General features: G+C 44.9%; 1 long non-coding RNA gene across 1 annotated transcript; it reads right to left on the reverse strand.

Moving 5' to 3' along the window:
* Positions 1-3,482: 3,482 nt before the first annotated feature.
* LOC140845025 (uncharacterized) lies at positions 3,483-18,197 on the reverse strand. Its single transcript, XR_012123630.1, has 3 exons — positions 18,061-18,197; positions 4,836-4,954; positions 3,483-3,593 (listed from the first exon to the last, which is right to left on the reverse strand). It is a non-coding gene; the product is annotated as an uncharacterized lncRNA (long non-coding RNA).
* Positions 18,198-26,902: the final 8,705 nt, after the last annotated feature.

The raw sequence follows: 26,902 nt of genomic DNA on the forward strand, positions 1-26,902 counted from the left end.
TGCATTAACTGCTCCAGACTTAATCCCAGGTTAGCTTAACCACAAGCATAATTCCAAGCCTCATCACTCAGCCACCTGTTTGGGTAAACTTGGGTAACACTGACTCACTCTTACTTTTTAAAAGGAGGCAAGCACGATAAAAAGAAACCTGCTACCAAAAATCAAACAAAACCCCCAGAATCCACTGGAAAGCCAACTCTGAGTGGTGTTTTACCCACGGTATACAAGTCCTCTCCCGACTGTTCCTCTCTGGGCACTGATGTGCTCATCTGGGGATGTTTGTAGCTGGGCTGTGGTTCCGTAGAAGATTCATGTGGATTCTAGTGCCACCACTCGTCACCACTGTGACCTCAGGCAAGTCACAGGGGCCTCAGTCCTTTAAGTGTAAAATGGGATTAATACTTGCCTTCACACAGAAAATAGAATGTGCTTTGTAAACGATTATGCTGTAGAACAATGGCAAACAGTTTTTTTGTGTGTGCGTGTGATAAATCAAAAGCAAGAGGAGTATGAGTTTCATCCGATAAAAAAATCCGGGACACCTGGTTCTGGACCCACTTCTGGAGCTAGCCGTGAGGCCACTGAGAGACAGACCTGGGTGTTGGTGGGCGAAGGTGCCATCTTGGGATGGAGGAAAGTGATGCATAGTGGGAAGGCCCGCAGCTTGCCCACCGTCCAGAGAGCCGGCTTGAACCACACTCTTTAGAAAGTACTGCGTGTACACCCTCAACAACAAGAACTCAGGACACCTGGGCTTCCTCTGGGACTGTTTTCCCAGGGCTAATCCTGCCTTAGAATGTTGCTGAGGAATTTACTTTCCTCGTTATGAGGGAAATCAGAAGTGCAGTTGAGACAATTTTAACTCTATTTCGGAGGTAAAACGACAGCTTTGGTTTGGACTATTTTATTCCCACCCCTCCTTCAGGCTTTACCTGAAGTACCTCAAGGGAAACTGGGCTGGAAGTTGGTATCTTTGCAGGTCTATTACATGGTCTTTTTGTGTTTTGCTTCTCAAGTTTCTGAGTCTGTAGCTTGTAAAATACAACTTGTAAAGCGCCGCTGTGGTTAGAAGTACCGCTGAAACTCATTCTCTCCTCCTCCTCCTATGAGAACCGGGGAGAGGTGCGGGCATCCGTGTGGAGAAGGCCCTCATGCTCACAAACGTGTCTGGCCTGGGTGAGGGTGACTCGTGCGGGCCAACAAGTGACCCTGACGTGCAGGGCTGTCACTGCAGGGTAACAGACAGGGGCTGAGAAATGGAGAGAGGAAAGAGGCAGGCAAGTGTTCTCACTGTGGACGGCGAGGGGAGAGTGGAAGGATGTGGTCATGGGGAGAGAGGAAAGAAAGATGAATGGGGCTTGAGTCAGTCAGAGGCTAAAGCAAACAGGAAGGTTTTAAAGTGAGATGTGAGGAGAGGAAGTGGTTCTGAGTGAGGGGGAGGCAGTTCCAGAGGTCTGTCTTGGAAAAGAGCTACTCTTCATTTTTTTGGATAGTCTTCCTCTTGTGAATATTTCTTGGCAATACTGACAGATGCGTGAACCAATTATTCATTATTTTTTAAAATCACAACTGGCTCCACCTTTCCCTAAAACTTGAACCAAAAAGGGATTGAGACTTCAGGTTTGAAAACATTCAGTGGATTCATTTGTGTTAAACTGCACTGCTGCCTGCTGCTCTTAGCAAACCCTCAGGGCCACCCAGATGAAGAGAGCAGGCGACGGGTGTTGGGGGGCTGGCGCGCCCCTGTTCAGCTGGCATCGTTTCTCTAATACCACATCCACTGTGCCTCAGTGGGCCAAGCACCATGATCCCTGGAAAACTCGGCGTCTTTCTAAATCTAAATTTCCAGATGTGGAATTACAATTGGCTAACTCCCCACCCAGCAAGAAGGGCTGTGTGGGATGGAGGGAAGAGGGGTGGAGTTAGGGGCTGGGGGCAGGTAGAGTAAGCTCACATTCCCAGGAAAGCATAAAGACACAGATGCACCCAAAGAAAGGGCAGCCTTCAATAGAAGAAAGTGTCCTGCCCCCTATGAACTGATTTTAGGACAGTTCTAGAAGCCAACAAAACAAAACAAAAACCCTTCACTTAAAGGGCTTAAAAACAACAAATCCTTCCAGTTCCTTGGGGAAGTCCCCTCCCAAGACAATGTATCAGAAATTGTTCTGTCCATATGGTGAAAGAAAATATAATCCTCTGGGTGTCAAGAACTAAGAGGCCTTGCTTTTGTTTCTTGGTCCATGACGTTGGGAACTGAACCTTCCCAGGCCGTATTTTTCTCATATATAAGATGGGAATAGCAAGCTCTGTTCCCACCTCAAAAGATATTTCTCACATGGTTTGAACGTGCTTGAAAATCTAGATATATATACAGGAGAATATTATTCACAAGAGCAGAATTTCTCACAGAACAACAATAACATCTAGGCTATTGTTTGGTATCTTGGGTCTAAAACTGAACTCAGGCATGAACAAGCTTCATGCTGGGTCACTTTTTGTTACTGAACTAGAAAATAAATGATTTAAATGAAAACCCATATGCTGTGTCCATATTTTCTATCAAGAGGTCTCAATTCTCTTCCACATTGCAATATAATTTCAAATCTTGATATAGTGAACACAGTTCAGATGCTTATATTATTTTTCACAGCTTTGTTGAGATCGAATATACTATATATTATATATATAATATAATGAAATATAATATGATATATTATTTTTTATACTCTAAAACTGAACTGTCAAATACAGGAGTCACTAATCTCATATAGCTATGGCTACAAAATTTTAAATTTAAATTAGCAATAATTTAGTACAAGTAAAAATCCTGTTCCTCAATCATACTAACCACATGTCAAGTGCTCCACAGCTGTATGTGGCTAGTGGCTATGGATTAGACAGTACAAATATAGACTATTATTTCCTTTATTATAGAAAGTTCTCTTGGGCAACACTGTCTAAAATAATTCACACTCATTACAAAAATTTGGAAAATACATAAAATCAGGGAAAAGATAAACATATTTTTTAATTCCTGCCCTCCTTCCTCCAATGGAAACCACTACTAATATTTTGGCAGATTCTTTACAATGTCTTTTTTCTGCACATCTGTTTTGTTTTGTTTTGTTTACATGACATGGTTGTGATCTAATGACTGTGCAATGCTCTACTCTGTCTTTTTAGCTTTAAAACATAAGCATAATTCTGTTTTATTTCCTACTTCTCAGAAACATTTTCAGTAGTTGCAAAATATTTCATCCAGTAGAGGTCCCGTTGCCTGATCGTTAGGCATGTAAAGGGCACAGGTTTGAGCTTTTTTTTTTGAGTAAAATAATGATAAAATATAAAATCTGATAGCATTTTTGAGTTTAAAAAAAGGCCAGAGAAATTACTTCACTCTATGGTAGTTTCTAATAATTTTATTTTGCTAGGAACATACACAAAATCCAGAAACAGCTGGCTGATAGCCAGGAATAATCCACCTGAAGCTGTGGCAACTTCCTCTCCCTTCCTGAGCTCCTACACATTGGAGGCCACCCATGTGTCGTGAGAACACCCATCTCCCAGTACTTCAGGGCTGCGCTCAGCAGATGCTAAAGGCAACATGATGGGGAAGGAGGATAATCATCACGAAATGACACATTTCATTGCCACAAGCTAAAGCAGGATTATGCTCTCAGAGGACTTCTTTCTGCAGTATATCATGGGTGATGTGAGTAGTTGATGTTACCTGAAAAGGACCCACACAACACCTGGCACACTCTCTCCAGCAAGCTTCTGGAACCTTCACTCTGCTGGTTCTCCTTCTGCACTGGCTGCTCCTTCTCTATCCCCTTTGCTGGATTGTCTGTGCTTCCTGAGCTCTGAGGGTCCAGAGCCCCAGGCTCTGCTTTTGGACCTCGCTCTATTTGCATTCTCTCTGCAGGTGATCTCAACCAGCCTCTTGGTTTTAACAACCATGAGAACCCCCAGATTTCTCTCTGCTCCTGACCTCTCTGTGAACTCCAACCTCATACACCCACCAGAACAGCTCCTCTAGGCATCTCAAAATTAAAATGGAATTTTACCCATTCTCCCCATCAAACAAACAAACCTGGGGGATGATGACAAATTTTCAAAACCCTGGGTTCCTCCTTGTCCTCTTCTTTCTTAAACACCTAGGTCTTCATTAAATCCCATTAATTTCTACCTCCTCCACCTCCACCACGCCAGCCTAGCCACCATCCTCTAACCAATCTCTGCTTCCACACATGCCCCATAGGGCCTCATCTCCATATTTCCTTTCCACCAAACTGGTTCCGCATGTCTCACCCTCCCCGGGGTGTTTGGAAATATGGAGAAGCATTTGAAATTGTCACAATAATGCTTGTCACATTTACTGTCTGGGAAGTCAGTATCCTAAATGCTCAGGACAATCCCTCACAGCTAAGTATTATCCCACCCAAAATGCCAACAGCCTCCACTGAGCAGCTCTGAACTGCAGTGATCCTTTTAAAACTAAAGTCAGATTTTGTTTTGCCCTGTTCAAAACCTCCCATAGCTCCCACCCCACTCAGAATAAAATCCCAATTCCTTACCTTGAGCAGGGAGACCTCGGGTCCATCCTCTGCTCCCCGCCCCCCGCTCCCTGTCCCAGTCACTGTGTTCCACCCCACACTGGCTTTTGCTGTCCCTGATCTGGATTCTCACACTGGCTGCTCCATCCGCGGGCCCCCTCCCTCCTGCGCTCCAGCCTCTGCTCAAATGTCACCTCCTCAGAAGGCCTCTCTGACCATCAACACCCATGACAGACCCCATGCAGCAGCCGCTGGCGCTGGTCCCCCTCGTTTATTTACCTCTTTATTTCTGATCTGTCCCCGCCATGACTCCATGTGACTCCAGGACGTCAGGAACTCTGTTCGGGCGTGTTCTTTCTTTTTTTTCCCTGCCATCTCCCGCGAATCTAACCTAGAACCTGGTGGAGAGAAATCAGGACAATAATGAGCAACCTCAGGGAGCTCTACCCACAGGCCAAGCTCTGTTCTGAGCACTTCACATGCTTCAACTGTACCAGTTTCCTATTCCTGCCGTAACAAATTACTATAAACTTAGTGGCTTAAAACCACACAAATTTATTATCTTACACTTCTGGTGCACAGAAGTTCAAAATGGGTCTCACTGAACTAAAATCAGCAAGGCGGTGTTCCTGCTGGAGGCTCCAGGAACGAATCTGTTCCTTGCCTTTCCCAGCTTCTGGAAGCCACCTGCATCCCGTGACCGCGGCCTCTTCCCGGCTTCTGGCTCCCCTGCTCCCTCTCATATACAAGGACTCTTGTGCTCACACCGGGCCCACTCCAATAAACCAGAGTGATCTTCCCTTCTGCAAATCCCTAACTTAATCACATCTGCAAAGCCTCTTTGCCTTGTAAAGTAACGCGGTTCCTGGGATTTGGGTGCTGACACCCTGTGGGCCCTTACTCTCTGTACCACATTAACCCACTAGGGGCTGTTTTTACTCACAACACTTCTGGGTTTCTCCAAACAACAACCAATTCTCCAATTCTCTGGACATCCACTGGGTGTCCTACAATTCAATCAGTCCTCACACTGTCTACCCGATGGCATCAAACCCCACAAGCCAGTCCCACCAGACTGCCCCCACTTCAGATGCCCGTTGTCCCAGGTTGTCACTGGTACTTGTGACTGACCAGCTATAAATTTAAGGGGTTCCCTCCTCAGTTTGATAATTTGCTGGGACATCTCAGAACTCAGGAAAACACTTTATTTAGTATTACCAGTTTACTATAAAGGACACAACTCAGGACCAACTGAATGGAGAAGATATGTAGGGCAAGGTATGGGGGAAGGAGCACAGAGCTTCCACGTTCTCTCTGCAGTGTGATGCATTCACCACATCAGAAACTCTCCACACCTGATGATTTAGGGGGTTTTACGGCAGTTTCATTACATAGGTATAATTGACTCAATCACTGGTGATTCACTCCATCTCCAGCCCCTCTCCCTGCCTGGAAGTCAGAGAATAAGACTGAAAGTCCTGGTTTATAATCAAGGCTCGGTCTTTCTGGTGACCAGCCCTCATCCTGAAGCCACCCAGAGGTCCACCAAGAGTCACTTCACCTGAACACAGATGCTCCTATTGCCCAGGAAATGTCAAGGGATTTAGGAGCTCTGTATCCGGAACTGGGGCAAAAACCAAATACATATTTATTACACCCCACTCACTATCCCTCCCAGCAACTTTATGCAGTAGATATCAATATTGCCCCTATTTTAAAGATGAGAAAATTGAGGCATGGAAGGTTAATTGATTGTTCAAGTTCACAGAACTAGTAAGTGGCACAGCCTGCCTTCTAACCACCAGGCCACAGGATCAGCAGTTCCATGAATAGTATTGAAACTGATTATTCTTTGTTCTTTTCACTTTTACTGTCATGAATGAGACTCATTCCCAGACCCAACTTGGAAGGGCTCTGTACCATCAGATGGCAACCTGGAAGAGATTATTGAATGGCTGCTTTGAATGGGGTTGTTTTGGAAACTTGAAGCCAGCTGTTTCCATATTTAGCTCTCCCCTACATCCCCCCACCTTCCCATGCTAACAGGGACACACAGGAGGCCTGTCACAGCCAGCCATCACTAATCAAGGAATTTCCGGGGTGGGTGAGCAGGAAGGAGAGGATCTTTGGAGAACACAAAGGTCTTTATAGGGATTCCCTATGCCTGGACTCTTCTTCCCCATCTAGCTGGTGCAAGAGAATTCACTCTAAAAGTCACCTCTTCTGGGAGCCCCTGCTGACCTCTGAACACAGCACTTTCTCTCCTGTGCCAGCACTGGGCTTTGAGCATACCTGTATCATAGCATCCATCACAATGTACCAATTTTTTACTACCAACCCTTCCCCTACTAGCTAGAGCATTCCTTGAGGGCAGTCTGAGGGTTGCAGGACAGTAAGTTCCCAGGGTATGGTCCCAGGAGCCCTCTGGCCACAGTCTGGCTGCTATCTACAAAGCTAGTATCAGGAACAGCCTCTGATATCCATGCTGAACTCTTGACTCAGAGAATGGACCCAGAAAGGACCATATCCCTCCATGCAATCGAACATTCAAAGGCCTCATGAGCACTGAGTCCTGAAGGAAAAGGCAGGCATGTTGCAGAAGGCAGGCAAGGGCATGACCAGGACAGGCTACAGGGGCTCAGACCCAATGCCAAGCCCCCATCCCCTTGCCAAAGCCCAGCTTAGCTCTGGAACTAAAATGAGAGTGCTAACAGTGGCAACAAAATGGAATGCATCAGTGACACAAGAGGCAAAATGCCTAGCAGAAGAGATATCCATCCAGATTTACACTCACTGTGGACCCAAAAATCTTCTGGTGGAATAATTTTGAAACTGGGCCTTAAAACTCATCACTCTCAAAAGCTCATGAAATGAAGAAGAACAGTCGGCTCTCAAGTGAGACAAGCCAGCATCCTGAAGTCCTCTGCAGGTGCCAGATGGACATCAAGAGCTCTGTCTGGTCCAATAGCACAACGTCTGGGGATTCAGCCTTCAGGACAAGCAGCAGCCACTGTCAACATTGATGGGGAGGGACAACAGTCAGGAGGCAGACGGACCCTCAGGTCACTTTCTGGAGAGGCAAAGGAGCATGAGGTGGAGAGGGGAGGCAATCATTCCTTTACTTATATCTGAGCCATGCACCCTACAAAGTTATTTCCATCCTCACATCCTCAAGACAAGCCTACAACAAGGACAGGAAACTGAGGCTCTGACAGGTGCCATGACTTGCGCAAAGGCACAGAGTGGCAGAGCAGAGATGCGAGGTCTTACTTGCCCTCTACCCCACCCCCAGGCCACTCCCTGGTCATTACGCTCGCCCACACCAGCAGCTCTCATACAGTGCTATCGTGAGGTGGAAGAAGATGGGAGAAGGTCAGAAGGTGCTGGCTCCCTGAAGCCGGGTAGGTGGGTGACCTTGGGCAGCTCCCGCGAGTCTATGGCTTCAGGCTCCTCATCTGTCTAGCGTGGAGCTGCCTGGAGATCTCCAAGAGGTTGCCTAGCTCTGACACACCATGATCTTCAGAATTTACACCAACTGGTGAAGATTTGTCCAACTACAACCTGGAAGAATTATTCCTGTGGATATGAAACTCAGAAAGTTAAAACTTTGCAAATGTTGCCATTTCAGTAACAATGTGTGCATAGACTATTCTTGGCTGGGGAGTGCGATATTTGGGAAGAGTGCAAGTCTGTCTGTCAGCAGTGGGCTTAAAGGCAGCTGAATAGTGTGCCGGGTGATGGGAGGAGGGAATCTGGAAAGGCTCACAGTCTGTTTGAAAAGAAAAAGGGTTTTAATGGGACATGCTCACTCACTCTGGATTTTAATGACCTCTCAAAATGTAACTCAGGGGAAGGGGAGTCAAGGAAGAGGACTTGAGTGAACAGAGAGGAGGAAAGAGAAAAGTGACAAAAACAGAACAAATTCAGCCCAGGGGTCACTGAGCATGTCAGCTATAGGGCAGAGTCTACAAGTGAGCTGGCCTCTGGGTACGGAGGCCCATAGTTGATCTTAAGAATATTTTAACACCAGAAATTAGGTTTGAAAAGCAAACATTTCATTTTTAAAATTGGAAAACTGATATATTTAATGCCGGTCAGTCAGTTAACCTCTGTAGGCCTCAGTTTCCTTATTTCTGGTGTGAAGAAAAGCTCTTACTTCACAAGGATTTTATTATGAGAAAACGTGAGACAGCACAGATGTGTACCCCAGCAGTGCCTTTCTCCTGGAAGCACTGTCACTCATTTGGTGACAGGAAACAACCCCAGGAGCCCTAGCCTCATGGCGGCGGCAGCCAAGGATGGCCAGACTGTGCCCGGCCAGCCTTCCCCAGCAGCAGCCCATGGTGACACGCTAGAGAAACTGACAGGACCCTGGGCCTGGGGACCAAGGAGATCTCCTCGCAGCCTGTCTTCCTGCCTCTGCTGGCCCCTTTGGACTGAGACTGGCAATTCAGAGGGATAGAGAGGCTCCAACAGAACATGGGGCCTCCCACTACCCCAGGATGGAAGGCGCTCATGTCAGTGTTACCTAGAAGACGAAAGCAGTGTGACAGCGCTTGTACTCCAAGACAAGGGGGATAATGTAGTGGCTAAGAGCCCTGGCTTCACACTGCTGGGATTCGATTTCAGATCTGTCATGCATACTCAAATAGCATAACAAGGAGAGTTTAATAAAGAGATTTTTTTTTTAACCACAGTGTGGGTTGGGTTTAGGAAAACCAGAAAGGATGGGTGGTGCCCAAGAGCTGTTTCCACCACAGGGCCCCAGAGGTCAAGCAGGGGTGCTGGCAAGCAGAACCCCAGAAGACAGCTCCCTGGAGAAGGGGAAGCCATAGCGAGCCCACCAGGCTGAGGAGAATAGAGGGATGAGTGCAGACAGCAAGGGTGGTACAGACTTGGGCCCCTCCTGGGACAGGGTGCAAACCAAGGCCTGGGGCCTGCTGTGGACACACACTGTCCCTGAACTATCTGTAGATAAGGAAACTTAGGTCAGAGGGACTAAGGGATGTAAAAAATCAGAGACACAGACAAGACCAGAACTGAGAATGTCTGTCCCTCAGTCTGGGGTTGTGGCCTAAATGCACCCTTGAAATCATTGCTAATACTTCATCCACAGCACTTACCATATGCCAGGAATGGTTCTAAGTACCTTGCACATAAAAATCTTTAAATTCTTGCAGCAATTCCATTAGATGGGTGTTATTATTATCCCCACTTTACAGAAGAAGAAACTGAGACAGAGAGAGGTATAGTCACTTGCCTAAGGGCACACTGGCTAATAAGTGGCAGAGTTCTGAGCCCTGAGAATTTCACCCCAAATCTGTGTTCTGAACTTCTAATGGAAAACTGTCAGAGGGAGACCCTTGAAGAAACTGAGGGGACTGTCACTATTACTGAGGCAGCACGAGTCCATGAGGTGACTACTCATTTGCTGAACTATGGTTTGCTGGGCGCTCTCCAAGGCAGGCTGCTTCAAGGTGACCTCCCAGCCTCCCTTCCCCAGGCAGCTCTCTCCTAGGTAAGCCTGGGGCAGCCCTTACCTCTCCTAGGTAAGGCAGAGGCAGGGAGCAGCACATGAGGGCTCCGGGGCCCACAGCAGCCCGCCAGCCTGCACCTTTTCTGGCCAGTCCAGCTGCCACGTGGAATGCCGTCTGTATACAATGAGAATTCCACACATTCTTGACTAGTTCAATCATCACACACCGCTTCCTGGGAACACGCGAGACCCCTTAATTGTGCTCCCAAGGAGGCTCATAGGACAGAGTGGGAATTCTTGGACAGGAGGCAGTTCAAGCTCAGCAGCCAGTGTCAAAACTAGATTAATCAATGGGTGCCTTGCCTGACTCATAAGAGGTTGTCTTGGACACAAGCACAGACTCAAAACTTGGCTTCTCACGCAGGCACCCTCCATGTGTCCTTAATGCCCAGTGTGACTTTATTAGGAGGCGGAGCCTTGGGAGATATTAGGATTACACCATGTCAAGAGGATGGCGCCTCGAGAGAGCTGGCTCTCTGTGCCCTGCCGCTGAGGATACAATGAGAAAGCGCGAGTCTGCAACCTGGAAGAAGACCTCACCTGAACCTGAGCATGCTGGCACCTTGAACTTGGACTTCCTGCCTCCAGAATTGTGAGAAATGAATTTCTGCTGTTTATAAACCATCCAGTTTATGGTATTTTTGTTACAGCAGCCTGCCCTAAGACACCCTCCCCTCTACCAAGCAGAATCTGAGCTGGAGATCATAAACTTGCAAGTCATCAATCTTAAAAACAGGAACTAAATACACTGAAGTTGGTGAGCTCATCAGGGAAGCTATTAACGATAAAAAAAAAAGTCTACCAAGGATATGCTCTCTAGAGTCCATGCTTGAGAGGTACAGTCACTGGCCTAAGGGCACACTGGTCAAGGAGACTGGGAAGAAATGATCAGAGCAATGGAAAAAAGAAGTGGGTAAGATGCCCAGGAAAGGACTGAAGGTGCTGATTCCCAGAACGGGTGGTTTCTTGTGTCAAATGCCAAGGTCACATGGAAGAAGACAGAAATAAAGTTCATTTTGAGGATCTCTGTCAGATCTTTGCCAGAATGGCATCAGCAGAATGGCGAAGGAGAAGGGTCCTCCTGCAGTGAGCTCTTAGACCCTAAAGTGACTGGGTCTCTGGGGACGATTCTACTTGTTTAGGTCTGGATAGAAGGAAAGGTGACCACTCTTCTAACACCTTTAAACACTTCTTTAAAACCCTCAACTCCCTATGCTCAGGACCCCATTTTATTCATCAGTTAGTTTTTTCAGCATTCATTAATTATTTGGAGCCTTCTGAAAATATTTCTCTTCCTAAAACATTCTTTACCACCTGCCTCACCAACTCATTGGGAAGACAGAAAACTCATGCACATCAGATACAGGGATAGCTGAGTTCAAATCCGCACTGTGCTGCTCAATAGCCGGATGTCTGTGGGTGGTACCCTAGCCAGTGTGCAACACAACCTAAAAGACCTTTGCTGCAGTGCTAATTTGAAGAATAAACAAGATAGCCACTGGGTGGGGACAAAACAGCCTGTGGCTTAGAACCACGGCCTCACTCCTGACAGGCTCAAGAAACTGTCTTCCTTTAGCTTACGTCTCTCTAGGCCCTGAGAGTGTGTGAACCCCAGGGAAGGCGAATTGGGTTTATCTCATCTTTTCTCAGAGATGATTTTATGGAGGTAAAGGATGAGAGAACACCAAGTTGATGGGCACTTGTTGTGTAGTTTGGAAGGAGTCACAAAAAACAAGTGTTTCTGGCAGCTTTCGCTTAGGCCTGCAGCTGCTGTGGCCAGCCAACAACAGGGTGACCAGGATCTGCTCACTGTTGGCTCTGAAGGAGGGGCAGCAAGCACACCACTGCCTTCCCATTGCACATCCCCTGGCTTTGCCATCTCAGTGCACCCCAAGACTGCCAAAGGCCAGCATCTGTACCTTGCCCAGAGTTCCCTGTGGTTCCTGTGCTCCTAAGCCATGACCTGCTTTGCCCCACCCAAGAGGTAAGTGGTACTGCCTGAAGACATTGTTGATCATCACACCTGGTATGGTGTGGGTTGTTAGTGGCATCTAGTAGGGAGAGGCCAGGGATGCTGCCAACCCTCCTATAATCCCCAGGATAGGCCCCACAACAAGAAATGATCAGGTTCAAACTGTCAGTAGTGCCAAGGCTGGGAAACCTTCCTGGGCAGAGACCCAGTTGCCCACTGCGGCCACGACCTTGATGAGCCCCTTTGGTGACCTTTTTCCCGTCCCTCCCTCCCTTCCCCTCTCCTCCACTGGGATCTCCTGGAATCCTCCCTCAGGGAGCCATCTGCACTCAAATCACTGTCTCAGGGTGTGCTTCTGGGATCCCCTGAACAAGACATGCCTCAAGCTGTTTCCAGTCTGGTTAAGCATATGGAATCTATCTCCTATCTCCCCACTAGAAAAAGCACTCTCCACCACGAAGAAAAAAAGAAAAAAAAATGTTTTTAACATGTATATAGAGAAAAGGCAAAAAGTCCAAATGAATCTGACACAAATGGTGACCTCTTGGGACACGCTACAGAGAGCACTAAGACGAGCACAGCCGGGACTAGGGGAGAGCCTGCTGCAGCTTGTGTCCATGAGGAGGCAGGTGTGAAGGAGGCTCACACGAGTGGGCACATGGGCAGCAAGGAGGAGAAGGGGCTTCCTGGAAAGAGAAAGCACCCCTGCGGGCACTCCCCAGATTCCAACCCCAGGCCGCGACATCCTGGGTTTCTCTCCGTTCCACAGCCAAGCCCGCATGGCGCCCCGGGAACTGTAAACCAACCGTGGGGCATTACAGGAAGTGCACGGGGCGCAGCATGTCCAGCTCCCGTGCACTTCCTCTTCGTGGGGGGAGCAGAATGGCTGCGAATGTCTCCAAGGTGAAGGGAAATCTTTGCTGGTGTCACGGCCAGGGGATTATATCTGCCTACAGTTACAGGATGTATCACTTGCAGAGAATTCCTTCCACAACATACTCAAAGCACAAAAAAAAAGTATTAAATAGCTAGCTGAATTTCATCTATATTTTTCATTGTTTTTTTTCCTCTCCTGTGGTTCTTCACCAAAGTCCACTTTGACATGCCATTAAAAGAAAACCCCATGTATATGAGCAATGGACTTAAAAAAAAGCCCTGTACTGAACAGCCCAACATACACAATTTGGAAGGAGTAACCGGACCCTCTGCTCTGGCAGGATGTAAACTGGGCTGGGGAGGGACATTGTTTTTCTTTTGGCCATTCTGCCAAGTTAAAAAGGAAGTAGGAGATTAGGACAAAATATTTCAATCAAAAATGAATCCTTCAATGAAAGTTGCTTGATCCCCTTTGCCACCACCCTCTGCCTCCCTTCCCCCTTACTGGAAGCATATTTCTCTTTGAAAAGAAGTAGTGTATTGTTGCTGAATAGAAGGGGGACAGCCCACTGGGGAGACACATCGATCTCATCATTTTAAGAGTGGGAGATAAATGACCTAAGGCCTCTTCCCGATCAAATGCTGTTTCTGCACATTCTCAGGATAAATGGCCCCGTTTTCCCTGGTGAGCAGTGAGTGTTCTCCCTATTGCTGAGTTTGCCTTCACTAGCCATGCCTCCCAGCTTTGGGAACAAGGGTAAAGGAACTAAGATGGACCTATCTCAGTGATGCCAGGGCATCACTGGGTTCTTTGAAACTCAAGAAAGACCCTGACTCTTCCAAATCGCGAACTAATAGAGCAGCCCCACATTAACATGCAGCACTGTGGTTTCTTGGAATATCTCTTAAATTCACTGCAAGAGATGGACAGATAGCTTAGGTTCCTGAAAATGGTATTGTAGAAAATGTTCTCCAAGAAAGAACTAAGGAACAGAGCCATATCTGATATCTAAAGATCCCGTCTCTCACTGCATCCTGCTACTCTCTCCTCAAAATCATTCCAGTTTTGAAGTGGCTCAAGTAAATGCAGCCCTCTTGGCACTGAGCCTATTTAATACATGCTTGAAAGAACAAAGCAAAACAAATAAAAATGTGGTGGGATGTTCTGACACCAGGTTCTACTTGTTAGAAAAAGGCTCATGAATTTATGGAGGAAAAAAATCAGCAAGAACATGATTTTGGAAGAGCTCAAGCACACAGGCCAATCAAGAGCGACTGTATCAAATAAGCTTTCAGCTTTGTAACTGGCTGGGTTCCACACATTTCAGTGATCATCTCCATGATTCTGTGGTCTTGCTAAACCAATGTATCTATTGCTCAGCACCTAAATAAATGTTGATAATATGGCCCACCAACATGAATCACATAGTCATAATAAATAAAGAACAGAATTATCCAAGATATGAAAACATAAGGGTACATTGATGGCATTAGTCACAGCACAGAAATACATCATACTGGTTTTGCTCTCCAGAGGCAAGAATGAGTTGTATTACACAATGGATTTAACAATAAACATTTGCAAATAATATATATTTTGATATGAACAATTAGATAGAACCCATATGTTTCCTGATTTTTCTCCCCAACCTCTCTGGCTTCACCATCTTGTGACCTCATATATTTCAACACTGATGCTGTATCAGAGATGACTTGAGCTTATCACACTGCCTTGGCCTAACACCGGCCCAACATCTGTGCAAGTAGCCTGCAAGCCTGGCATACCTCTCACAAGCACTAAATATTTCAGAAGGGGATTATAAAACTGGAAAACAGCATCATCACCAAATGACCCTTGATAAACCCAAAAATGGGCATTACCAGTGCGAGCCTCCTCAAGGGTCCACTTTGCTCACCTACACCACATCCTCAGAAGAAAGCGACTGCTCAATTTTACCTGGTTCATGTGTGTGTGTGTGTTCCTTCTGCTTGATCTTCAATGACCTATTAGAAATGCTAACAGAGAGCTCCTACCCCTCAGAGCCTCTGTTGTTCTGAGATACAAACCCCAGTACCAGCCTCATTCCAGGCCAACCGCAGGTCTCCTTGGCATTTGTGAATGTCCACCTGCTTGGCTCCTGATGGCACTTATTCAAAACATTTGTACTGGACGTGACTGTGTTCCAGGAACTGAGCCAGATGTTTTGCCCCCACCTTTTCATCTAATCCTCAGAATACCTCACTCTGGGGGTTATAATTCACTTCACTTTTGCAGGAGGAAACTGAGGCTCAGAAAACTCAAGTAACTTGCCCAAGGTCCCTGGAGAACCAAGAGCCTTCAGTCCCTCCGCATCTTTGCTGGAGCTGGCCCTGCCCAGGAGCCCTTCCCCATCGGTGCCACACCACCTGGCCTACAGGGGCTGTCGCTCTTCCTTCAGGCCAGAATCCTCATGCTCCTCACAAGGGCTGTGTCTTTCTTACCTCATCCCCAGTCACCTTGTCCTCACTCCCACCTGCCTGGCTGGGACAGCCTGTCTATCTAATCTGGCTGCCTCTCTGACTACACATCCATGCCTCTGATCCGCTGTTGCCCTGCACAGCCAGCTCACTGTGGCACGGACACTGCTCGGACCCCTCCATGCTCCACCATGAAGTAGCTGTGTGAGTCTGGGGAGTCATTAAAACTTTTTGACAGTTTCTTCACATTTATAGTAGACGTCATAATCCCAGCTAGCTCTCTGGAAGATACGCAAGTGACAATTAAATGAGACTCAGAAAGTGGACTTTTGGGGGTGTAATCCCCATGCCAGATTTTGTCTCCAAAATGGCCCTGAAATGCAAACTTTCATCCAAATTGCTCAAAATGTGGTATTTCTGGATCTGAATCCTATGTCAAATTTTTCCTCCAAAATTTCCCCCTCGGTCCACAAAGAATGGAAGCAGGTCAAACAACTTTTCCTCCAAAACCTGAGTTCACAGTTTGTGTTCCAAAAGGTGTGGCCAAAAATTTTACTCAGTGTTAAACTCTGCATTTCTCATTGAGAAGCCACCAATAAGGAAATTTCAATAAAGAATCTTATTTTTAATACCTAAAGATCGTCTTTAATTAAATCCAATCTTAATTTTTTGAGATTAAGCCATATTCTCTGGAGTAGCCAAAAAGAAAAAAAATTAAGTTTTGGAAGCATATATTGTTGAGAATCCTGGTATCCAGACTGGTTCAGGTGAAAATAAATACACAAAATCCTTCAATGCCTCCCCTTTGCCAGGCAAGAAAAATCTCAGCTCCTCAGCCCCACTTCCTGGTCCACTTCCAGCCTTATAATTTGGTTCCCAACAGAAGTGCCTTTTCTCCTACATGATCTATTTGTTCTAGCCACTCTGGACTAGTTGCTCTCTTCTTTAAAAGCTCCTTCATTTTCTTTCCTCTGCATTTTCCTTCAGACCTCCCCCAACCAGAAAGCTTCCTCCGCTCCCTCTGACCTATGACCAAACCATCTAGTTTAAACCTCCACTCCTGCCATGAAGCCTGCCTGACCACCCAGTCTGAACAGACTTCTCCTGCCCTGAGCACCTCTGGCAAGCACTAAGCTCTTGCTCTTACCCACCATGAGCTGCCTTCTGATATGTCCCCTTGTGACATCTTGAACTATCATTAAATATCCTTCCTTTTCACATTTTAACATTTGGTGCTCCATTCTGCCTGTATACTCCAGAGCTAGCAGATAAAGCACTTTACATACAGTAGCCACTCATTAAAAACTCTATACTTAAATTTGACCCACATGCTTACAAATTACTCTGATCAAAAGAAATACTTATCATGCATTAAGCAATGGGATTGTGGAAATCCACCCCATGAAGTGTTTTTGGTTAAAAAGGAAGGAGTATCTTTCCACAGTCTCAGATACCATGCATGTGAATGTGTGTTTGGGGTACAGAAGTAGAGAGGCTTGTTAATTTTAAAGCCTCATAGCATGTTTGGTTAAGACTATGACTCCATTTGTGTATTTCAGCCACGTAAAATACACCCTGGGATTCTGGACTGAGAAAAATAGCCATATAAGGAGAAAACAAGACATTCCCTATAGCTGCCCTTGTAAAACACTCTGTGATTTAACCCTCTGCTTGGACAGATCCAAGCTCCTGTACTTTACAACTGCAAACAATCAGATTCTTGGGAGGAACTCAGCATGTGACCTGCACCAGTGGGCACAAACGATCACAAACAAAACCTGACAGGTCACACACAGGGCGGCATGACCAAAGCTTTGTAACTGCCTTTCTCTCAGCGGTGGGCCGTCCCTGCCAGAACAGGAGCAGACACAGAGATGAGCTCCAGCCCAGAGACAACTCTGAGGGACTCATTAATCCTTCTTTCCTTCAAGAACAGAGGGATCTGGGGTCTGCCTCCACCTTCCAGGTGACAGTTCATCAATCTGCAGAATCCCTCCATTGGGGAGGTGGGGGAGGGAGAATGGGGCATCGGGAGAAGGAAAGAGGGGCTCCAGGAATAGCAGCCAGAGGCAGGAGCAGGCCAACTGTTGGTCTACCCCCATTCAGCGCCAGGGGATCTGCAGTGCAGTGAGTGCCTGGCTGGGGCCTGATTACAGATCAGGGGCCCGCAGAGAGCCCTGGAGGCCGTCACTTTCACTCTTTTCATCCTGATTGCTAACAATAACAATTCTGTGAGGTAAGGATTTCTAGATGGTAAAACTGAGGTCCTGAGAGACTCTAATGCCCCTCACTTGTAATGAGTGGGGCTATGACTAGAAGTAAAGTTTTATGCTGTGGTTAACACTGCTCACTTTCTATCCAGCCTGATCTCCTTCCTTCCAGCAATAGCATGATCCCAAAAACTACTCACACATACTGAGGAACCAGGAAGATGGCTGTCCAGCTGGAGATAATATTTTCCAGGCTCCCATGCAGTTCAGGACGACCAAGTGGCAAAGTGCCAGAGAGAGGGATATGAGTGGAAGTGATGTGTGCAAATTCCGGGTCACATCTTTTACAAGGAGTTACTACCCTTCCCATGAGCTGCAATGCCAATGAGGGAATGAAGGTGAGGACAACAAACAGAGGGAAGCTGGAGGGCTTTATGGAGCAGTGGCACCTACCTGCCCTCCCACATCTGGGCTGGTCCTTGAGAGAGAAATAAACAACCGCATATGAGCCACAGTATTTTTCAGTGTCTTTGTGACAATAGTTTAGCACCTTAACCAGTGCATGTGACTTCATGCTGCTCCAGCCGTGCAAAGAATCTTAGGGCCATACTAGCTTGCACTAATTTAAAGAACAGAAGGGGAAAAAAAATCATAGCCAAGTTACATAACAGTCAGTAGTATTCATGTGCCCAAATCACCCCTCTCCCTGAGGCAAGGCTGAAACGGGCCTTATCCACATGACGGAGTCCTGCACAGAAGACAGTAAAGGGCAGAGAATCCGGTTCCCTCCTTCCCATAAATGAGTGTCCTGCAGAAGGCTTGCCTTCCAAATAAATTGCTGATAGAAGGACCCTAAACCTCTTTAAGCTAGAATCAGAAATACTATTTAGACAATTGTAACTATCATCCTAAAAATGACTTATTCAAATCCTCTTCCTTCCTAATTTTTAAAATTTGCTTTATCTGAGTAGATGGGTTAAAACAGCTTCAATGATTGTATATTTGACAATTTCTCCTAGAAATTCAAGTTTTGCCTTTTATTTAAGGTTATTAGGTAGGTACAAATTAGAACTGTTATATTTTTATAACAATCTTTATCCCTAATCATGTACTTCGCCCAAAATTTGGTATAAATGTAACTCTGTCAACCCTTTTTTTCTCTGCCTATATATTTTAGGTGAGTCTCATATAGACCACATAGGTTATTTTTCCAACCAAATTAACAATCTCTGTGTTTTAACTGACACGTTTAGTCCATTTACATTTATTTAGGGTTTATTTCTACTGTCTTATTTTGGGCTTTGTAACTTACCTTGTTTTTTTATGGTACTTGCTTTTTTTCCTGCCTTTCAATGGACTGATCAAGTTTTCTTTATTTCTCTTTTCCTAGTTTGCTGATTTGGTCATTATTCACCTCATTTGTATGATTACATATATATACAACCCTTTTAAATGTTACTCTTACATTTTATTACACATACTTGATTTTCAGAAGAATAAAATAAGTCAGCATCTCCACCTATGTACTAATCTGCAGACCTCCAATCATCTCCCACCCTTCTTACATATTATTATTTTCCAATATTTCAGTTCCACATTTTTTATACCCTTAAAATTTGTCAATATTATTGTTATTTCCTACAGACAATGCTTGTTTAAGTTTAATATACTTTTTTGGACTTCCCTCCTTCTGTTTAGGTTCAATTTTCTTCTACTTGACAGAAATCCTTTAGCAAACCGTCAAGAGAGTGTTTGGTAACTAAAAAAAAATTTTCATCTTCATTGTTGAATGATAATTTTATAGAATATAGGAGTGGCAGGTATTTTTTCTTAGTCTTTGGCTTTTATTATCTTATTGACTTTTGGCCTCTGTTGTCGTTGAGAAGTCTGCTGCCTATCTAATTATATTTCCTCCATAGGAAATACATCTTTTCTCTGTGGTTTAAGAACTTTTTGGCTTCGACGTTCTGTGTTTTCATGAGAGTGGACTTAAGGTTTGGATTTACTCTTACTTAATCAGCTCATGCCTTGCCATAGCTTCCTGAATCTTAGGATCTGTATCTTTTAACTATTATAGAAAATCTTTTCCTCCTTGAATATTTCTTTTCTTTCGTCCTCTAGTCTCTTCTTTCAAAACTCACATTATTTCTCATTCTATCTTCCATGTGCTGAATTACTCTTTTATATTTACACCTTTATAATACATTCTGAATTGAAATCAAATCTTTCTTTCAGTACATTAATTTTCTCTATAGCCATATCTAATCCATTAAAATGAATGACTATAGTTATTACTTCTAGAATTATTTCTTTTTCAAATCCATATCTTTTTTTACTTTATATATTTATTATGCTTTCAATTCCTTATTTTATATCTGTAATCATTTTAAACATACTTATATTGTCTATACAACAGATCTTGTATCTGAAGTTATTGGGAATCTGATCCTGATATATGTTCTATATGTTGGTTCTCTCTCGTGGGGATTGTTTCCTAATATGTTTGGTAATTTTGGAGGGAAAGCTTGTCTTCAGTGTTCTTTCTGGGAGTCCTATGTGGCTTGGGCTGAGGGTGTAACTAAATAGTACTGTACTTGGTTCATGATTATATGGCTTCATGGCCTAGAATCACATATCTATGTTAATATCTCATTTCAAATATTCCTAAAGCACATATATAGCATAAAGTAAAACCTCAAACCCATGGAAGGCATTAGGTTCTTGGTTCAGAATTCTTGATTCACAATTAAGAGACATTTCTTTGTACCCAAATCTTTGGTTAAGACAAATTCCATTGTTGTCTCTCTGTGTCAGTGGGTTTTTTTGCAATGTCTGCCTTTGACCCATCACAGAGACCAAAAAATGTAGATCTCAGCATAGCATTCACAGTTACTTGCCTTTCCAATTCAAGTTCCCAAAACAACTAATGTAGTCTCTATGTCTTTAGACTAAATGTAGATGGCTTACCTTGGTCCTGGAATCCACCTCCAGTGCAATCAGCTCTAGACAATGGCAGGGTCTCATAGCACCTAAGGAACTTCCTTTCGGGCTATTTTTGGAGAGAGAACTTCTCTAGCAAGAAGGCCTAGAGGAAGAGAGGAAATAATTGTTGGAGGAAACATCTCTGCAACCAATAACTTTTCTCCAACACTTCTCTTGTGTAAACTCTGCCCTTGGTGATTGTGTAGCCTCTACTGGGGGCATAAACCTATTAAGAGTCTGAGCTGTTGAAACTAGGAAAGCGTCTCTCAGGAAAGATCTAGGTGAGCATGTGGATTTTGTTTTTAACTCAGATTAAATTTGGAAGTTACTCTTCCACACAGCACCTAGCCCAGTGCCTGACATAGTCAGGTAGATAATTCAAAAAATATTTGCTGAAACAAAATATCAAACACTTCATCCACCCTGCAGTAAAGAGATAACTCAGTACACAGAGGCAGTGGGCAGAAAGTATTCAAAGAGAGACAGAAAGCTCCAAGGCCATGCCAAGAGAAAGATATCTCTTTCCCAGAGAAATAGTAACTCAAGGCAGGCAGTTAGCAAAAATACTGGAGGAAACTAAGCTCTTTAAAGGTTCAGAACTTAGAATGGACTTTAAGCTAGCACATATGCCAAGATGGAGAATGTTCTTCAGTTCATAAATAAGAGCCCTGTCACAGGTGGTGACATCCTACACAGACCCTGACAGCAGGGATCATCTGTGAATTTGGGTATTACATTAAGATATGGGATACCCCACAAAAATGAAGACAGTTCTCTTTTAAGAAAATTTACTTAAGAAATTCAAGTGCAAGGAACTGGAAACATTTTTAAGGCACCCACTGTATTATTTTTTGTTCAATAATTTTCAAGTTAATTATGTATTAAAATATATGTAATTCAAATCATTTGTGGATTCCTTTTTAATATGTTCTTTTTGGTTTTCGTTTCCCAAACCCAGGTTAAAGGCTGTTTTCAAATGCTATTACAAGTAGACATTTGGATTAGCTGAGAGATGTAGTCAAAGCTTGGGAGCTAAGAAATCAGTTTCCTTACAGAATGCTGCCTTGCCCCAGATTTCTTTTTTCAAAGTGCACTTCTCATCAGATTCAACCTTCTAATGAGGTCTCCAAAATTACTCTAAGAAAAAATCTTAGGGGTGGCCATCTGGTTGAAAGATGGAGGCTAGCAGACTTGATTTGAAACTGTGTTTGCATATCAAGGATGCTATGTGTCTGTCAAGTTGTGTATTTATTAATAAGGTTGGCTTGGGCAAGAAGGAGGTTAGACCCCATTCCTCAAGCTAACCTTTGGTCCCATAGAACCTGAACAGTGAATGGAGGAATCCAGATATAAAAACTGGCGAATAAAACCCACAGCACAAAAACGATGCCTGCAGTGCCTCCCCAAGGGAAGCTTGGTTAAGCAAAGTTTCGGACTCTCATCGGCTTTTCAAAACACTCAAACCACCAGTCTCTGCAGGGTGGAGGTAATCTCCATCATAATGGTGAAACACACCCCTGCCCATTCTGATCAGCATAACTCACAGCAGGAGTCTTCCTTAAGAATTCAACGGAACTCAACTGTGTCACTGACCTGGAACGTCTATGGTCACCAATGACCTCAACACTGAACCTTGGGCTGCATTCCCAACAGTAGCTCCTTCAGTTGTTCTCAGATGAAATCAAATTCCTGTGGAAAAAATGTGTGAGACCGCCCTTCCCACAGTGGAGTGAAGAGGGCAGCTTCCCGGGTTACCACCCATTGAAAACACCAGCTCAGCAGCTTACAGGTGGTGGTATTTTCAAGCACAAGCATGTGTGCAATGTGTCAAGTATGTGTGTCAAATTAGGCAGCCTCCCTCTTGAAACCATTAAATCTTTGCATCTTATTGCAAGGAGGGCTCACTGAGGGGCTGTTGGTGGGAACCCAGCAACATAACAACCTGAGCGACCCATGGCACTGCCTAAAAACAGAGGTGCTCTCATGGCCCAAAGCGGTTGACTGCACCTTGCACATTTTACCTGCCTTTCCCCAGATAATTCTTTCCAGAAATGTTACTGGGTGGCAGTTCTCCCTCTTCTAGCATTCCTGAAAATATTTAAGATACGGGAGAGGCACCTGGACTTCAAATTTATAATTAAGCAGCTTAAATGAAAAGACTCTAATGTGTGTATATTGAGCATTCAGAACTCTGGGGTAGCATTGGGCTGGAAAATACCATTCCCTTCCCCTTCCAGCTGGAGCTCCCGGGAGGGCAGCACAGACAACCAGAGGCTTGCTCACTGTGGGACCCCAGGACTAGATGTCAGCCCAAGGTGGTGTGAGTCTCAGGACATTTCCTGAATTCTCGCTTGGTTTTCTCTTTCTAAGGGTAATTGTGAGAAATAAAGGTAACAATGTCAGGGTAATCCTTCCAGTCCACGATCCATGGTACCTGAGACATCTGTGGCAGCTTTGTCCTAACCCCGTGCAATGGGCACTTGTGGTCTTGCATTCCCTTTCTCTGATAACAGCACCTCAGTTTTCTCTTGGGGAACCTTTCTGCCATTGCTCATGGTTTGGGTGCCCTCCTCTGGCCAACAGCTGAGAACATGACCCAAGCCAGACCAACCAGAATTGCCCTTCTGGGAATGTAGATCTGGGGCAGGAGTGGCACCTGGCAGAAAACCTTCAGGGCTAAATTAAAGCTGGGATCCAGGCCCTAAAGAGCCTGTCCAGCAGTCCCTGTTTTGCTGCACCCCTGCAGCTGCCCTGATCCTCACCCCTTCCTCAGGATCTGGGAGCAACTCCCTATCCTTATGATAAATTCCATCTGCTTCTTACAGCCGAAGTGGATTTCCATGCGTTGCCACAGTGTGTCTCAGTATCCCCTTGCACAGAAGAAACCAATGCCCAGGTCATGGGGAACTCATGTGGAAGGGGAATGAGAAACCAGCCTCCACACTGGCAACCTGTGCGCCCTTCACACCCCCCTCCCTCCCAGGATGCTCTTACTAGCCTCTCACCTTCTCCTCCCTGCCACATCCCTGTCTAGGGCTCCATGTCACCCCAGCTCAAAACCATCATCTACCTCAACTCTCAAGTCTCTTTTTCCTCTGGTAACAGGCTATTTTCATAAATCTTTCATTTTAAAATAAATCTCAATGTCTCATTGACCACAACATTTAAAAAATTCATTCTTCTGCCCCATTCCTCCGCCAACATGCTCATTCCAGTAGAGGGCCCTTCCCACTGGCAACATCCTGGCCTCTTGGCTTCCTCTCCTGCTACCTTCCTCTCTTCCAAAGAGAAAATGAAGTTTGGCCTTGGGTGGGTTGAAAGCCCATCCATGCACGCCACGCATAACATTCCCTTCCTCGGCACTGATGCAGTCTGAGACAAAAAGGCCTTTGATAATGTTTCTCTGGGGGCTCATTTGGCGCCATTTTGCAAATTGAGCGGTATTGGCCAAGTTCTCCATTCTGGAGAGTCTGCAGTGGAAATTGATGAAGGGCAAGCTCAGTCCCTGCCCTGGTCCATGGGTGAGGTTGCCACATCCTCACCCAACCAGGGGGTCGAGGGCATGATCATGGCACATGGTGTGATCATTCTACCTAAACACGTTTCACCTAACTGAACCACTACAAAAATGGCTCTGTTTGGCAGCCAGGGATCATACCCACCCGTCAGGAAGTGGTTATATATTTGAAATTCAATTGCAGCTGGGAAACACATTGTATGGTCTGTCCTCTGGGGTCCCATAAGGAATTCACACCTGTGATTAACTTAACTGGCTTTCCAGTTTCCCTACAGCCCCATACAGATCCAGTTGAAAGAGCTGCTCTCTGGCAATGAACAATGTGAGTTTTTTAGAGAGAAATCAAGGCACAACAGATTCAGGTAATTTAGCATATCACAATAAACACTGTGACTGGAGCTAGGCTAGATTACTGCTGACCTATGCAATGAAGAGTGGGCATGCTGGTCCGTATATGAACAGCCTAACACCTATTATTAGATTCATATTAAACATTTTTTTAAGTTTTTCTGGTGTGAAATATTGAATTTGTTATTCATTAGACATTTCCCTTGCTACTTAGAATTAGGAGAGTAGTTTACTTTTGCATGGCATTCAGAAACAGCATGTTGTACAATAGAATGACCACACGTGGAACATGTGTTTGTGTTCCAGGAGGGAGAAATTATTTTTATAAATGTGGGCTGAAGAGCCTACTTTTAAATGAATTCTCTTAAACTTAAAGTTCATTCTAAAGCTAAGCCCCCACCATCCTAAAAAACAGAGAGAGAGAATGTGGGCCGAATTCAGAACGACCTTCATGGCCACGCTGCCTTAGGCGAGCTCTCTCAACGCTCTCGTACCCTCATGGCACCAGCCTCGGAACCAGACTGGGTTCCCCCTTTGTCTCCAGCATACACTTGTAGCCCTGAATGCTGAATCATGGGCAGAAGTTTCCAGTACTTTTGTTCTCTCCCTGCTTTGAAGTTGATTAATCTTCATGTTGATTTTCCCTCCACCCTCTTGAAAAAAATGTATGTGCCCCATGATGGAAAGCCAGGAGCTGGCACCTTGGGACAAGATCACATGGAACAGGAGAGGCAGGAAAGGCCAGTGCCTCACCAGTGTGCTGAGCCACCACCACAAACTAGGGCCGGCATCTCGGGAAGAGAAGGGAGTCAGTCCTCTGAGTTCTGCGGTGGCGAACCCCAGAGTCTCCTGTCACCCTCATCCCTCCTGTGGGTGCCCGCCTGCCCAGGCATGGGGCCTCTTAGTGTGGGGCAGGGTCAGACAGATGTTCTTTTGTCCTTAATACCACCATGCAAACTGCCGCTCTTGAATATCAAGTGTTGTTCATAGTTTTAATCTAAGTTCACTTTAAATCAATACATTCTATTTCCAGTAAAGAGAAATTGAGTAATACATGTTTATAGTAGACTATATACTCAGGTTTTTCTGATGTGGCTTCAGAATAGATGATATTATACATATGTACAAATAAACAAGAAACATGTATACAACTAATTATGAATCTGTACATTTGAATGAGTATAATTGAATGAATCTATTCATCCAAACATCCCATCCATATAACATACAAACACAAGTATAAGGGTTTCAGAAAGTCAGACTGATGATGACGAAAACATGACTAACTACTACTAGGTATTAGAAGAGTAGCTCAAACTACCAGTCCTAGTTGGCAAGGAGCTTATAGTCTGATTATTTAAACACACACACTGTCACACACATTAGTCATTGAAACCTCAGAACCTTATATGATTCTTCCCTCTCCTTTACCTTGTGCATGAATTTTGTTCCAAGTCTTGCTCATTCTTGTTCCATAATTGTCATATTTATCTCCCTATCTTCTCTTCTCCAACCCTGACTATTTTAGACTCTTTTGCTTCTTTCCCAGACTATAGCAACAGCCTCCCTTCAGGCAAAGGATGTTGCCTTGAAGAGTCCACTAACATGGCAGGGCTGGCAAAGAAGTGGTGTTCAACTGCCATTCCCGTTCTCTCATCCAATGCAGACCATGTGATTTGATTCCAGTGTCCTTCCACATGGCCACACAGGCACAGCCCTCCAAGGTCACTACCAATTTATCAGAGTTCTTCTGGAAACAGAATCTATTTACCATCCTGATCTAGGTCCTTTAAAACAAGGTTCTTCAACAAAGACTGAGCATTAGCATCACAGGTGCCTGAAGAGCACCTAATATCTAATCTGACATAAAAATATGGGCATTTTTTAAATGCACCATGCATGATTTTTAATGTTCTCTCTTCACTGAGGACTAAATAAAACTAATCCAAACCAGAATCCATAAAATCCTCTCTCTCCTCTCTTCTGCTACCTGCTGCTTTACAACTTTCACTGGTTCCTATTCCACAGTTACTAATCTTGAACTTTTCCTAGCCAGATCTGGACAATTTCCATTTGGACACCAAATACATTAGCCCAAGACTAATACCAAGATAGGTATATCCTTCAAGAAGCAGGTGTCAGGATGGGATTAGATGTGCAAAGCTTTCCTAGGGCAAAGGCCTCTGAGAGAAAATGTGGAAGGCGCTAAGAGAGGCTGTCAGATCACAGTGCAGGTCTGACCCCATGAAAGGGAGAGAAGGAAGGAAGGCTGGGTGGAAGCATCTGGAACTGTTGCATAGTATTAAGACTTCTTCAAGGCTTTCAGTAAGTCCTGGAGCTAACGTCAACCATCAGAGGAGGCCCATGTTTTGGCATCCCTGCTGTGCCAAGTGATGGGATAGAAGCAGGCTGTGGGAAGCACCACCTCGGAACAGAAACAGCAACTTC

This window comes from Manis javanica, chromosome 2 (genome assembly GCF_040802235.1).
Source record: "Manis javanica isolate MJ-LG chromosome 2, MJ_LKY, whole genome shotgun sequence".
NCBI classification, from domain to species: Eukaryota; Metazoa; Chordata; class Mammalia; order Pholidota; family Manidae; genus Manis; species Manis javanica.